At 47.4% G+C, this 15048-nt stretch overlaps 3 non-coding genes across 3 annotated transcripts; all 3 read left to right on the top strand.

The window, feature by feature from the left end:
• Window positions 1-246: 246 nt before the first annotated feature.
• On the top strand, window positions 247-319 carry TRNAK-CUU (transfer RNA lysine (anticodon CUU)). Its single transcript has one exon. It is a non-coding gene; the product is annotated as a tRNA-Lys (tRNA).
• A 5213-nt stretch (window positions 320-5532) lies between these two features.
• Window positions 5533-5605, top strand: TRNAV-CAC (transfer RNA valine (anticodon CAC)). The gene has a single exon. It is a non-coding gene; the product is annotated as a tRNA-Val (tRNA).
• A 5640-nt stretch (window positions 5606-11245) lies between these two features.
• TRNAT-UGU (transfer RNA threonine (anticodon UGU)) lies at window positions 11246-11319 on the top strand. The gene has a single exon. It is a non-coding gene; the product is annotated as a tRNA-Thr (tRNA).
• The last annotated feature ends 3729 nt before the right edge of the window (window positions 11320-15048 follow it).

Raw genomic sequence — 15048 nt, 5'->3', positions numbered from 1 at the left:
CACTATGTGAGTCAAAGAACATCTCCCCATGGTGGGAGAACACTAAATTCCCCCCTCCCGTACTTGTTTCTCTGACCAGCTGGTAAATCAACCCCAGCTCTCTGATGTAGAAACCAGCATCTAACCAGCCTTGTAATAGCCCCTGCTTGCTAGCTGGAGAGTGAAGGAATGAAGAGAGAAGGCAAATGTCAGAAAAGGAATCTCAACTCACACTCTGACTGTGCCTTTGAAGAAGTGCTACAGACAGCCTGGCTAGCTCAGTTGGTAGAACATGAGACTCTTAGTCTCAGGGTCATGGGTTTGAGCCCCATGTTGGGTGCTTGATCTTACTACCTTAAGTGTACTTTTTTCTTTATATGACAGGTTTCAGAGTAACAGCCGTGTTAGTCTGTATTCGCAAAAAGAAAAGGAGTACTTGTGGCACCTTAGAGACTAACCAATTTATTAGAGCATAAGCTTTCATGAGCTACAGCTCACTTCATCAGATGCATATCGTGGAAACTGCAGCAGACTTTATATATACACAGAGAATATGAAACAAAACCTCCTCCCACCCCACTGTCCTGCTGGTAATAGCTTATCTAAAGTGATCATCAGGTGGGCCATTTCCAGCACAAATCCAGGTTTTCTCACCCTCCACCCCCCCACACACAAATTCACTCTCCTGCTGGTGATAGACCATCCAAAGTGACAACTCTCTACACAATGTGCATGATAATCAAGTTGGGCCATTTCCTGCACAAATCCAGGTTCTCTCACCCCCTCACCCCCCTCCCAAAAACCACACACACAAACTCACTATCCTGCTGGTAATAGCTCATCCAAAGTGACCACTCTCCCTACAATGTGCATGATAATCAAGGTGGACCATTTGCAGCACAAATCCAGGTTTTCTCATCCCCCCACCCCCATGCACACACAAACTCACTCTCCTGCTGGTAATAGCTCATCCAAAGTGACCACTCTCCCTACAATGTCCAGCACAAATCCAGGCTCTCTCACCCCCCACCCCTTTTTTCCCGGGGACACACACACACACACAAACTCACTCTCCTGCTGTATGTCCCTGGGAAAAAAGGGGTGGAGGGTGAGGAAGCCTGGATTTGTGCTGGACATGGCCCACCTTGATTACCATGCACATTGCCAACTGTGTTCTTTCGCTTACATCCTTCACTTCTTTGGATGAAGCTGTGTGTGCCACCACCTTACTTCATAGCTGAGACCTCAGGTACAAGCAGCTAGTTACAAAGGCTAAATTCCCGTTGCCATCAGTGGGAGGTTATCCTGGGCTGCCAGGGCTGCAGGACCTGGCCCATGATCAGTCAAGCTGCTGTAGCAGCTGCGCTCTTATGTGGTGAGTCCGGCAGCCTATTACCAAACTGCTCTGCCATCACCTGCAGGGCGGCCGCACTGGCCAAGAATCTGGCAGAAGAGAGACCCAGGAGGAGAGAGGGAAAATGTCCTCAGCAGTCACAGCCGGCAGGAGCAGCAAAGGCGGAGTATCAGACACACTTTTTCACCAGGAGAATAAATGTGTACAACCTCCTGATATGTTTTCAGTTTACTCCCCGTTCCAAGGAAACCCTATTCTGCTCTATTATGCTGTCATGGGATAAAAGGGGAGGTCCTCTCGTGGATCAATAACTGGTTAAAAGGTAGGAATAAATGGTCAGTTTTCAAAATGGAGAGAGGTAAAGAGTGGTGTCCCCCAGGGGGTCGGTACTGGGATCAGTACTCTTCAACATATTCATAAATCATCTGGAAAAAGGGGGTAAACAGTGAGGTGGCAAAATTTGCAGATGATCCAAAATTACTCAGGAGAGTTAAGTCCAAAGCAGACTGCAAAGAGTTACAGAAAAACCTCACAAAACTGGGTGAAAGGGCAACAAAATGGCAGAGGAAACTCAATGTTGATAAAGGCAAAGTCATGCACATTGGAAACCATAATCAAAGAATCATAGAATCATAGAATATCAAGGTTGGAAGGGACCCCAGAAGGTCATCTAGTCCAACCCCCTGCTCAAAGCAGGACCAATTCCCAGTTAAATCATCCCAGCCAGGGCTTTGTCAAGCCTGACCTTAAAAACCTCTAAGGAAGGAGATTCTACCACCTCCCTAGGTAACGCATTCCAGTGTTTCACCACCCTCTTAGTGAAAAAGTTTTTCCTAATATCCAATCTAAACCTCCCCCACTGCAACTTGAGACCATTACTCCTCATTCTGTCATCTGCTACCATTGAGAACAGTCTAGAGCCATCCTCTTTGGAACCCCCTTTCAGGTAGTTGAAAGCAGCTATCAAATCCCCCCTCATTCTTCTCTTCTGCAGGCTAAACAATCCCAGCTCCCTCAGCCTCTCCTCATAAGTCATGTGTTCCAGTCCCCTAATCATTTTTGTTGCCCTTCGCTGGACTCTCTCCAATTTATCCACATCCTTCTTGAAGTGCGGGGCCCAAAACTGGACACAGTACTCCAGATGAGGCCTCACCAATGTCGAATCCCAACTATACATATAAAATGATGAGGTCTAAAATAGCTGTTGCCAAACAAGAGAGGGATCTTGGAGTCATGGTGGATAGTTCTCTGAAAACATCCACTCAATGTGCAGCGGCCGTCAAAAAAGCAAAGAGAATCTTGGGAATCATTAAGAAAGGGATAGATAGTAAGACAGAAAAGATCATATTGCCTCTATATAAATCCATGGTACACCTACATCTTGAATACTGCATGCAGATGTGGTCGCCCCACCTCAAAGACATATTGGATTGGAAAAAGTTCAGAAAAGGGCAACAAAAATGATTTGGAGTATGGAGCATCTGCCATAGGAGGAGAGATTAATAAGACTGGGACTTTTCAGCTTGGAAAAAAGACGACTAAGGGGGGATATTCTAGAGGTCTATAAAATCATGATTGGTGTGAGTAAGTAAATAAGGCAGTGTTATTGACTCCCTCTCCTAAGACAAGAACTAGGGGCCACCAAATGAAATTAATAGGCAGCACGTTTAAAACAAACAAAAAGAAGTATTTTTCACACAACCCACAGTCTACATGTGGAACTCCTTGCCAAAGGATATTGTGAAGGCCAAGACTATAACAGCGTTCAAAAAATGAACCAGATATATTCATGGAGGATAGGGCTATCAATGGGAATTAGCCAAGATGGATAGGGATGGTGTTCCTACCCTCTGTTTGCCAGGAGCTGTGAATGGGCGACAAGGGATAGATCACTTGATGATTACATATTCTGTTCATTCTTTCTGAAGCACTTGACATTGGCCACTATGAGCTATAGGGACCTTTGGTCTGACCCAGTATGGCCGTTCTTACGTCCTCATGGCCCTATGCTCCTTTCATATATATTCCTGGGATTCTGCCTTACAATGTGTCCCTGAGATCTCACTCAAAATGCCCCAGACAGGCAAACACTCTAGGATCCTGAAGCCTCTGCCACCCATGTTGTACCTTGTCGCTCATCACTAACCCTTGATGCTGCTCCTTTCTATAGACTGTGAAGAGGGGGGAGGCAGTGCAGGAGCCTTCTGGGGATGCAGATCCAACACTTTGGGAGAGACAGATTGTTTGAGGCATCAGATTGCTGTAAGCCAGGGGCGGGCAACCTGTGGCTCCAGAGCCACGTGTGACTCTTCAGAAGTTAATATGCGGCTCCTTCTATAGGTGCTGACTCCGGGGTGGAGCTACAGATGTCAACTTTCCAATGTGCCGGGGGTGCTCACTGCTCAACCTCTGGCTCTTCCACAGGCCCTGCCTCCACTCCAACCCTTCCAGCCCACTCCCCTGAGCCTGCCGTGCCCTCGCTCCTCTCCCCTCCGCCCAGAGCCTCCTGCATGCCACAAAACAGCTGATCGGGCGGTGCGGGGAGGGAGGAGACACTGATCGAAGGGGCAGTCGGTGGGTGGGAGGCGGTGAGAGCTGAGGGGGCCGAGTTCATGCAGGGCTGCTGACATATTACTGTGGCTCTTTGGCAATGTACACTGCTAAATTCTGACTCTTTCTCAGGCTCAGGTTGGCCACCCCTGCTCTAAAGCATGCAGCCTCCCCCTAAAACAAGGGCCTGTTCCAGCCCTGAGTCTGGGCTACTGGGATCCCTCCCACAGGGCAGGGTGCCCACAGATTACAGCCTGAAAATAGGTATGTGAAACTAACTCCTGTTCTCCCTGACAGGCTTCCCCTAGATCAAAAGGCACCCCAGGCAAGAAGCGTCTGCGGTGCCCCTCCTCACGTGTTAAACTTCTGAAGATTGTATTTTTATTGCATTTGTAACTCATTTCATGATTTTGATGCAGAATTTGTATGCATGATTTTCTCTGTCATATAAGATGATACATTTGCAGGCTAGAATCTGTACATCTGTTTTTATTTATGCCAGAAATAATCAAATACAAAAGTTTATTTCCTTTAAGCATATAGAATTTTTCTAATTTTAACAGTAACTGAAATGTACTAACATCTAGAAATTGAATGGCCACCAACACAGGGTGGACCAGTCTTAACTAGTGTTACATTGAGAAACAGCGTTAGACTGTTAACCCAAGTCCTTTAGTTCAAAGGTCACTTTCTCGACTTTGTCCTCATGAACTGAAGCGCAGCATTAGAGAGATCCAAAGACTGGCCAATGGCATTTTCAAGTGATAAAATAGTAAGTGATGTCGGTCTCTCATTGGCCATCATAGACTGAACATATGTTTTAATGAGCCTGAGCTTCAAGGCGAGGGTAGCTCTGTCCACCTCCTTCCCCTGTGCTGCTGGGCACCAAGTCCCTGGCGGTCAGTAGGTAAAGCCGGGAATACAGGGTGGGGTGCCAAGTGGCAGCAGGACTCTTGCCACCAGGGTTCAGCTGCCCAACTTCCTCCCCGTGCCACTAGCCCCAGTCGCCTTCAGCCACCAGGTAACCCAGGAACGAAGGCAGGAATGGGGTGAGGAAGCAAGTGAAGCTGAGCAAGGCAGGCAAAAATTCACCTTGCCTTCGTGGGCCACTCACAGTGAGGTCCTTTTTGTGTGCCATGGCTGACAAAAACATCCCAGACAGAGAAACAGGAGGCCAAACAGAAACCTAGTAACTGTCAAAGTAGCTCAGCCAGGAGCGCATTAGACTGAAGATTTAAAGGTCCCTGCTTCAATCCCAGGCTTCGGCATGTTGTTTTGTCCCTTTGTGTGCAGGGGTGGGCTGTTTTGTGGAAGTGCAGCGGTGCCTTTATCCGCCGTGAGTCCCTCATTTCGGGTTCTGCAGCAGGAAAAAGCAGCGTGGGCTTGTGCACCCAGGTGGCCCAGCTGAGCTTTCTTTCTTCTCTTGCTCTTTCTCGGCAACGGGAAGAAAAAGAAGCTCTCCTTCAAGCTGGAGTCACAAGGGAGACATAAAGACGACTTCCTGAGCGCCGGCTCCAGTCCTTTGCTCTCCCAGCTGACCCACCGAAGGGCTGCCGCCACTTTCTCCAGGTCTGCCCATTAGTGTGTGCCCGGGTGAGAGCCAGCCAAGTGGATGGAATGTGAAGGGAGGGGCAGAGCTCTGTGACAGAGTTTCTGTAGTGTAGTGGTTATCACGTTTGCCTCACACGCAAAAGGCCCCTGGTTTGAAACCAGGCAGAAACATGATGGTTTACTTTTTCTAGCTCTCCAGCAAGGCGCTCCTACTTCTACCACTGGCCTGTCCCTGGGGTAACCCTGACCCCCGCAGGACAGAGGGTGGTGAAGTGAGCTGAGAAATCTAGAGGGTCTAGGCCAGTCACCTTTTGGAGCCTTGTGGCTTGGCCTCCTCTGCCCTTGGACGTTGGCCTATGGAGGCCGGCTCTTCCGGCTGCCCTCCTTTGCGTGACTTGCCAAAGGAGGGAGTGAGGCAGGAATAGGGCAAAAGAGGAAAGTCATGCTGAGGAAGGCAGGGCAGAAGCTAAGTGCCTCAGTGGGGTTAGCAGAGCGTCACCGTTGGTTCTGCCAAAGCCAGGGGTGGTGCGGTTGGCTGCTGGGAGGTCGAATCCTGTGCCTGCCTCCTGGTTTCCCAGGGATGGCTACTTGCAGTCCAGGAGAAGAAGCGGGGTTCCGGGTGGAAGGAAAAGAAGCAATGGTTAGGCCGAGTGGGATCCCTTCTCATCAAGATCGTGTGCTGTGGTGGGCCTGGGAATTGCCTGTGAGCAGTGGGTGGACATGTTCCAGTGAGAACCGCTGCTCCTTTCTGGCGTTCGCTGCTGTGCCAGTATACAGGGTGAATAAGCCTGGAGTTTCTTGAGCAGATGGTGTCGTTTCTTCTGGTAATCCTCAGTGGGATCAGAGGATAATGGCTTGTAGAATGTGGAGTTAGAGAGCTGCCTAGCAGCCTCTTGTTCATATTCCAACTTAGTCTTGATGACGACAGCACATCCTTTGTTAGCCTTTTTTATTATGATGTCAGAGTTGTTCCAGAGGCCGTTGATTTCTATTGTGTGTATACAGGAAGCTGCCTTGCTCAGCTTGACTTGCTTCCTCACCCCATTCCTGTCTTAGTTCCTGGGTTACCTGGTGGCTGAAGGCGACTGGGGCCTAGCGGCACGGGGAGGAAGTTGGGCAGCTGAACCCTGCTGGCAAGAGTCCTGCTGCCACTTGGCACCCCACCCTGTATTCCCGGCTTTACCTACTGGCCGCCAGGGACTTGGTGCCCAGCAGCACAGGGGAAGGAGGTGGACAGAGCTACCCTCGCCTTGAAGCTCAGGCTCATTAAAACATATGTTCAGTCTATGATGGCCAATGAGAGACCGACATCACTTGCTATTTTATCACTTGAAAATGCCATTGGCCAGTCTTTGGATCTCTCTAATGCTGCGCTTCAATTCATGAGGACAAAGTCGAGAAAATGACCTTTGAACTAAAGGACTCGGGTTAACAGTCTAACGCTGTTTCTCACTGTAACACTAGTTAAGACTGGTCCACCCTGTGTTGGTGACCGTTCAATTTCTAGATCTTAGTACATTTCAGTTACTGTTAAAATTAAAAAAAAAATTCTATATGCTTAAAGGAAATAAACTTTTGTATTTAATCATAGAATCATAGAATATCAGGGTTGGAAGGGACCTCAGGAGGTCATCTAGTCCAACCCCCTGCTCAAAAGCAGGACCAATCCCCAATTTAATCATCCCAGCCAGAGCTTTGTCAAGCCTGACCTTAAAAACCTCTAAGGAAGGAGATTCCACCACCTCCCTAGGCAACGCATTCCAGTGTTTCACCACCCTCCTAGTGAAAAAGTTTTTCCTAATATCCAACCTAAACCTCCCCCACTGCAACTTGAGACCATTACTCCTTGTCCTGTCATCTGCTATCACTGAGAATAGCCTAGAACCATCCTCTCTGGAACCACCTCTCAGGTAATTGAAAGCAGCTATCAATTCCCCTCTCATTCTTCTCTTCTACAGACTAAACAATCTCAGTGCCCTCAGCCTCTCCTCATAAGTCATGTGTTCCAGACCCCTAATCATTTTGGTTGCCCCTCACTGGACTCTCTCCAATTTATCCACATCCTTCTTGTAGTGTGGGGCCCAAAACTGGACACAGTACTCCAGATGAGGCCTCACCAATGTCAAATAGAGGGGGATGATCACGTCCCTCGATCTGCTCGCTATGCCCCTACTTATACATCCCAAAATGCCATTGGCCTTCTTGGCAACAAGATCACACTGCTGACTCATATCCAGCTTCTCATCCGCTGTCACTCCTAGGTCCTTTTCCGCAGAACTGCTACCTAGCCATTCGGTCCCTAGTCTGTAGCTGTGCATTGGGTTCTTCCGTCCTAAGTGCAGGACCCTGCACTTATCCTTGTTGAACCTCATCAGATTTCTTTTGGTCCAATCCTCCAATTTGTCTAGAGCCCTCTGTATCCTATCCCTTGCCCTCCAGTGTATCTACTGCTCCTCCACGTTTAGTATCATCCACAAATTTGCTGAGAGTGCAATCCACACCATCCTCCAGATCATTTATTAAGATATTGAACAAAACCGGCGCCAGGACCGACCCCTGGGGCACTCCACTTGACACCGGCTGCCAACTAGACATGGAGCCAATGATCATTACCTGTTGAGGTTTTGATTATTTCTGGCATGAATAAAAACAGATGTACAGATCCTAGCCTGCAAATGTATCACCTTATATGACAGAGAAAATCATGCATACAAATTCTGCATCAAAATAATGAAATGAGTTGCAAATGCAATAAAAATAAAATATTCAGAAGTTTAACACGTCAGGAGGGGCACCGCAGACGCTTCTTGCCTGGGGTGCCTTTTGATCTAGGGGAAGCCTGTCAGGGAGAACAGGAGTTAGTTTCACATACCTATTTTCAGGCTGTAATCTGTGGGCACCCTGCCCTGTGGGAGGGATCCCAGTAGCCCAGACTCAGGGCTGGAATAGGCCCCTGTTTCAGGGGGAGGCTGCATGGTTTAGAGCAGGGGTGGCCAATCTGAGCCTGAAAAGGAGTCAGAATTTAGCAGTGTACATTGCCAAAGAGCCACAGTAATATGTCAGCAGCCCTGCATCAACTCCACCCCCCAGCTCTCACTGCCTCCCACCCCCCGACTGCCCCTTCGATCAGTGTCTCCTCCCTCCCCGCACCACCTGATCAGCTGTTTCGTGGCATGCAGGAGGCTCTGGGCGGAGGGGAGAGGAGCGAGGGCACGGCAGGCTCAGGGGAGTGGGCTGGAAGGGTTGGAGTGGAGGCAGGGCCTGTGGAAGAGCCAGAGGTTGAGCAGTGAGCACCCCCGGCACATTGGAAAGTTGACATCTGTAGCTCCACCCCGGAGTCAGCACCTATAGTAGGAGCCGCATATTAACTGCTGAAGAGCCGCACGTGGCTCTGGAGCCACAGGTTGGCCTCCCCTGGCTTACAGCAATCTGATGCCTCAAACAATCTGTCTCTCCCAAAGTGTTGGATCTGCATCCCCAGAAGGCTCCTGCACTGCCTCCCCCCTTTTCACAGTCTATAGAAAGGAGCAGCATCAAGGGTTAGTGATGAGCGACAAGGTACAACATGGGTGGCAGAGGCTTCAGGATCCCAGAGTGTTTGCTTGTCTGGGGCATTTTGAGTGAGATCTCAGGGACACATTGTAAGGCAGAATCCCAGGAATATATATGAAAGGAGCATAGGGCCATAAGGACATAAGAACGGCCATACTGGGTCAGACCAAAGGTCCCTATAGCTCAGTATCCTGTCTTCCCATAGTGGCCAATGTCAAGTGCTTCAGAAGGAATGAACAGAACACGTAATCATCAAGTGATCTATCCTTTGTCGCCCATTCACAGCTCCTGGCAAACAGAGGGTAGGAACACCATCCCTATCCATCTTGGCTAATACCCATTGATAGCCCTATCCTCCATGAATATATCTGGTTCATTTTTTGAACCCTGTTTTTAGTCTTGGCCTTCACAACATCCTTTGGCAAGGAGTTCCACATGTAGACTATGTGAAAAATACTTCTTTTTGTTTGTTTTAAACGTGCTGCCTATTAATTGCATTTGGTGGCCCCTAGTTCTTGTCTTAGGAGAGGGAGTCAATAACACTGCCTTATTTACTTACTCACACCAGTCATGATTTTATAGACCTCTAGAATATCTCCCCTTAGTCGTCTTTTTTCCAAGCTGAAAAGTCCCAGTCTTATTAATCTCTCCTCCTATGGCAGATGCTCCATACTCCAAATCATTTTTGTTGCCCTTTTCTGAACTTTTTCCAATCCAATATGTCTTTGAGGTGGGGCGACCACATCTGCATGCAGTATTCAAGATGTAGGCGTACCATGGATTTATATAGAGACAATATGATCTTTTCTGTCTTACTATCTATCCCTTTCTTAATGATTCCCAAATTTTGCCACATCACTGTTTACCCCTTTTTCCAGATCATTTATGAATATGTTGAAGAGTACTGATCCCAGTACCGACCCCCTGGGGGACACACCATTTACCTCTCTCCATTTTGAAAACTGACCATTTACTCCTACCTTTTAACCAATTATTGATCCACGAGAGGACCTCCCCTTTTATCCCGTGACAGCGTAGTAGAGCAGAATAGGGTTTCCTTGGAAGGGGGAGTAAACTGAGAACATATCAGGAGGTTGTACACATTTATTGTCCTGGTGAAAAAGTGTGTCTGATACTCAGCCTTTGGTGCTCCTGCCTGCTGTGACTGCTGAGGACATTTTCCTTCTTTCCTCCTGGGTCTCTCTTCTGCCAGATTCTTGGCCAGTGCGGCCGCCCTGCAGGTGATGGCAGAGCAGTTTGGTAATAGGCTGCCGGACTCACCACATAAGAGCGCAGCTGCTACAGCAGCTTGACTGATCATGGGCCAGGTCCTGCAGCCCTGGCAGCCCAGGATAACCTCCCACTGATGGCAACGGGAATTTAGCCTTTGTAACTAGCTGCTTGTACCTGAGGTCTCAGCTATGAAGTAAGGTGGTGGCACACACAGCTTCATCCAAAGAAGTGAAGAATGTAAGCAAAAGAAGAAAGTTGGCCACCTGGGGAGCTGCTGCAGTCCCATAACCTCAGCTGGAAGGGAGAAGAGGAAAAACTCCCTGAAGTGCTCAAAGCAGCACCGAGAAAAGGAAGTTTGTCAGTGAGATCAGTAGCAATAAATATGAAATGAAGGACTGCTTTCTCCTCTGTGATGCCATGTTCAAATTATGTTACTTTACGATGAGATAAAGCTTGAAAATATCCTGCTCTAATTTCAGGATGGGTCTGTAACCATAATTGTTCTCTGTGGGAAGTGGCCTCTAGATAGTGATCTTTGGGAAGAGCTGGCTGAAGAACCTTCCTACGAACCAGGAGATCATGGCTTGGCCTGCCAGTTCTTCCTTGGTGAACCTGGCTTGTCTGCTAGGCTCGTCTTTTTGTATCTCTTCTCATAAAAAGAAAAGACCTCACAGCACAATCCTTGTAAGTGCTCATTCAGGACGGAGAGAGCTTCCTTGTGGCGAAGTCTTGGAAAGGGGCAAATGCTAAGTCTGAAGCTGATGGAAAGGTACCATGACTCAGAGTTGAGTTGAAGTTGCTGTGACTGAAACCCAGAGCACTAACCACTCTAGGATCACAGCAGCTTGTGGGAGAAGCGCATGTTAGAAGCCCTCTGTCAACTCAGCTGTGGCTTTCCATGCACAGAGAGCCAGCCCGCTCAAGGTCTGCAAGTTTTATGGGAAATGGGGAACGTCTGTACTTTGGCATAGGAAGGTGTTGTCTTGGACCATAAAGGGGAACAGTTGCAAATAGATAGTTGAGGAAGGCACCATGGCTTAGTAGGTTAAAGCACCTGTCTTGTAAACAGGAGATCCTGGGTTCAACTCCCAGTAGTGCCTTGTTGTATAGCTTTTGTCTCCTCTGCTCATGTTTTCCTCTGTCTTAGGAAACAGAAGAGACCTCCCTTGGCAATGTAAGTAATTGCTTCCTAAGGAAAAGGCTTCTTTGCAGACAAGCATTGGAGAGAATCAAATCACCAGCCTGGAGTTGATGAAAAGGCTATTGGTGTTGGGAAGGAGGTTGCTTTGACTGCAATTGCTATGACACCAGAGCTTGTGTCCCATGCCCATGCAATTCACTAGAAATGTCTATGCACAGAGACCCTTCTACAGGGTTCCCTGTAGGGCTTGCAGGAAATGGAGAATTACTGTCCTTTCACCTTTCATTTTATTGTTGATGAAAGATGGAGCAGTTACGGGAGAAGTCCCAGAGAGTGGCACCGTGGCAGAGCTTGCCAATAAACCTGCTGGATAAAGAGCAAATTCAGGATCCAGCATCCAGTGCTGCCTTGCTGAACGTGCCTCCTCTTGTCACCTTTTGGTCAATGTTTTTCGTTAACGGAGAAACCCGCCTTTGACTAGCCATACCCATGCTTGCAAAAGGAACAGGTCTTTTTGCTGACAAGTGTTGAAAGGAGGCATCGGATGAACATGGAAACAAGGTAAAGGTTGCTGTAACTCATCTTGCAGGCACGGCTGTTGAATCTGGGCTGCCTCTTACAATACTGTGCTAGTGACAAGTAGCAAAACCCCTCCAGGTGCTGTGATCACTTGGCCAACAACATGCCGTGACACACTATGGACACACTATGGTCCATGTTAAAGAGCTTTCCCTCAACCCTCCCGCTTCCCTGGTTCTTGTCAAGCAAGCAGCAAAAGGCTAGAAGTCCAAAGCACAGACAATGCGATGTTTATTGGGGTTAGTTTCCAAGCAATCATATTTCGGAGCCCTTCACACCAGTTGGGCTTATCTCTATAAGCCAATAGAGTCTGTTCTCCAGTGTTCCCTTCCAAGCTGTCATGCCACAGAGCATTTACCCTGTATCCCCCTTCCCAGCTCTGACGCCGCAGAGCCTTGCCTGTGTCCCTGTTTCCCATCCCCCCCTTAGCAAGCATGATTCCAGTTTCCTCTCCACTTCCTGTTTGACCCCAGTTTATATAATTATATTCTCAGCTATACCTTAACCAATCATTTTACTGAAATTTAACTAACCAATCCTAACATATTGTAACGTAATTCTCTAACCAATTATATCCCACTACCTTAATTAACTTACATCTAGCAAAATTAATTATACAGCAGACAGAAACAATTAGCGAACCAGACAGATTAACAATAGAAAACTGGGGGGCATAAAGATAAAACATACAGAAATGAGGGTTTCACAACCACAACCATTGATAAGTGATTTCTTGCCAGACAGGATGCTGGCAAACTAAGTTTTCTTTAACCATCTTAAGATCCGTTTCTTTATCTAGTGGTGATGGGCACTGTCTGGACAGGATCTTCTTCCTGACCCTCAATACCACCTTATTTCAGTGTGTCTGGTTTGGGATGTGACAATGTGACCGTACGCCTCCCAGCTTATAGCTGCCCCTGTTGCTTGGCCAAAGGGCTTAGCCTAAGAACAAGGCCTCCAACTATCCTAGTGAGAGCAGGCCCATACACAGGTGGACTGTGATTTTGATTTTTCGTTTTTATACCCCTGTAACTAGCTAAGTGATAAAAATACACCTAAGTGCTATAGCAGTCTCACATGTAGATAGAGCGAGGCCAGAGCTGGCTCCGGTTCGCACTGTGGATGCTCACACACAAAAACAACAGCGATGACAACACGCTAACGTTTCTGTAGTTGACAGAATTTGAACCTGCGTGGGGGGACCCCCACAAGGGATTTCAAATCCATCACCTTAATCACTCGGCCACAACTACTTGATGGACAGCTGCTTAGCTACACTATGATTCTGTTCTCACAGAATTGTCCCTTCAAATTGCTTGCTCAGACCAGCTTCCCCAGCACAAGTGTGTCCATGGCGGAACAGCGAGAATTTCTGCCCATTTCTCTTCCGGCTGGAGCATGATCGGAGTATGTTTGTGGTTAATGACTTTGCAATAGATTGTTGTTCATTCCCCACTTCGACAAGTCAGACAGTCCCTTTCCTATTCAAATCTCCAGCACATCGCTTCAAGAGCAGGGGTCAGGATTTCTCTGGGGCACTGTCAGGGATGCAGGTAGCTACATCCCCTCTGTCTGACTATTGCCACTGCAGGAGACAAGGTTTCAATGGAATTGAATGCCCTGGCTCAGACAAGAGACACAGGGAGGTTTTACTGTTCATGGATCTGTGCAAAGGAAATTGTGTCTCTGTGTAAAATTGAGGAGGGAAATGAAACATTCACGTGGCGGCCCAATGCCCTAAGGAATGTGGGTGAAGGACTCGGGCTGAGAAATGATTTAACGGGTTTGTATCAGTTTCTTGCCCTGATTAAAAACTATGGCTAAAAGGCAGCCGTTGTTGTTAGTACTTGTACCTGTGTAGGGACACCCGGGTGGATGTCAAGTCCATTGCCTTAACCAGGGGTAGTCGATTATTTTATCAAGGTCCAAATTTCTTGGTCAAGGTATAGTCATGGTCTAGATTCCAGAGTAAATAATACACTGATCATAATAAGTATAGAAAAAATTTTGCAATCACTATGGGCATAACTGTGATGATTGTAAAAAGAAAAGGAGTACTTGTGGCACCTTAGAGACTAACCAATTTATTTGAACATAAGCTTTCGTGATCTACAGCTCACTTCATCGGATGCATACTGTGGAAAGTTTAGAAGATCTTATATACACACAAAGCATAAAAAAAACCTCCTGCCACCCCACTCTCCTGCTGGTAATAGCTTATCTAAAGTGATCACTCTCCTTACAATGTGTATGATTATCAAGTTGGGCCATTTCCAGCACAAATCCAGGTTTTCTCACCACCCCCCCACACACAAAAACTCACTCTCCTGCTGGTAATAGCTTATCTGAAGTGATCACTCTCCTTACAATGTGTATGATAATCAAGGTGGGCCATTTCCAGCACAAATCCAGGTTTTCTCACCACCCCCCCCACACACAAAAACTCACTCTCCTGATGGTAATAGCTTATCCAAAGTGATCACTCTCATTACATTGTGTATGATAATCAAGATGGGCCATTTCCAGCTCAAATCCAGGGTTTAACAAGAACGTCTGGAGGGGGGCAGGGGTAGGAAAAATCAAGGGGAAATAGGTTACCTTGCATAATGACTAAACCACTCCCAGTCTCTAGTCAAGCCTAAGTTAATTGTATCCAATTTGCAAATGAATTCCAATTCAGCAGTTTCTCGCTGGAGTCTGGATTTGAAGGTTTTTTGTTGTAAAATAGCGACTTTCATGTCTGTAATCGCGTGACCAGAGAGATTGAAGTGTTCTCCGACTGGTTTATGAATGTTATAATTCTTGACATCTGATTTGTGTCCATTTACTCTTTTACGTAGAGACTGTCCACTTTGACCAATGTACATGGCAGAGGGGCATTGCTAATGGCATATGGCATTATCACATTGGTGGATGTGCAGATGAAGGAGTCTCTGATAGTGTGGCTGATGTTCTTAGGCCCTGTGATGGTGTCCCCTGAATAGATATGTGGGCACAGTTGGCAACGGGCTTTGTTGCAAGGATAGGTTCCTGGGTTAGTGGTTCCGTTGTGTGGTATGTGGTGGCTGGTGAGTATTTGCTTCAGGTTGGGGGGCTGTCTGTAGGCAAG

Source organism: Lepidochelys kempii, chromosome 28 (genome assembly GCF_965140265.1).
Source record: "Lepidochelys kempii isolate rLepKem1 chromosome 28, rLepKem1.hap2, whole genome shotgun sequence".
NCBI classification, from domain to species: domain Eukaryota; kingdom Metazoa; phylum Chordata; order Testudines; family Cheloniidae; genus Lepidochelys; species Lepidochelys kempii.
This window is presented reverse-complemented; position numbering and strand designations above follow the sequence as displayed.